This window comes from Corvus brachyrhynchos, unplaced genomic scaffold (genome assembly GCF_000691975.1).
Source record: "Corvus brachyrhynchos isolate BGI_N302 unplaced genomic scaffold, ASM69197v1 scaffold101, whole genome shotgun sequence".
Taxonomy (NCBI): domain Eukaryota; kingdom Metazoa; phylum Chordata; class Aves; order Passeriformes; family Corvidae; genus Corvus; species Corvus brachyrhynchos.
This window is the reverse complement of record NW_008237239.1, coordinates 19,373,878-19,374,252: the sequence shown is the minus strand read 5'-3', so window position 1 is coordinate 19,374,252 and position 375 is coordinate 19,373,878. Positions and strand designations below refer to the sequence as shown.

General features: G+C 53.9%; 1 long non-coding RNA gene across 2 annotated transcripts in view; it reads right to left on the bottom strand.

The window, feature by feature from the left end:
• Nucleotides 1–375, bottom strand: part of LOC108445626 — a 4,057-nt gene extending 3,682 nt beyond the window's left edge. Inside the window, exon 1 of one of the 2 annotated variants that reach the window (XR_001860568.1) lies at nucleotides 301–375. This is a non-coding gene — a long non-coding RNA (uncharacterized LOC108445626). The remainder of the gene's footprint in view (nucleotides 1–300) is intronic. The other variant, XR_001860569.1, reaches the window with a different exon arrangement.

The following is a 375-nucleotide window of genomic DNA, read 5'->3' as shown; positions in this document are numbered from 1 at the left end:
GAACAGTTTCAAACACATATCGAAGAAGCCGGGTGCCCTCTTTCTTCTGGCACACAATAGAAAATGTCCCAAATTATCAATGCACTTCCCGCACAAGCCCCTCGTCTCTTTCAGACCGCCGCCGATAAATAACAATAATATTGCGATATCCCATCGCTGCCCCGGCTTCGCGTTTCACCACGGCACCTCACGCCAGGGAGAACATGCAGCAGATTGATTTTATCGCTCAAGTCTCGCAGACCCCCTCTCCCCTCCTCCTCCCCCCGCCTTGGCAAGGGGCAATAAATCACCGCATCCAACCTTTAACTTACACCTCCGCTCCACCATCTCCTCTCCTCGCCATCCACCTCTCCACAACGCCGCACGCAAACCCAC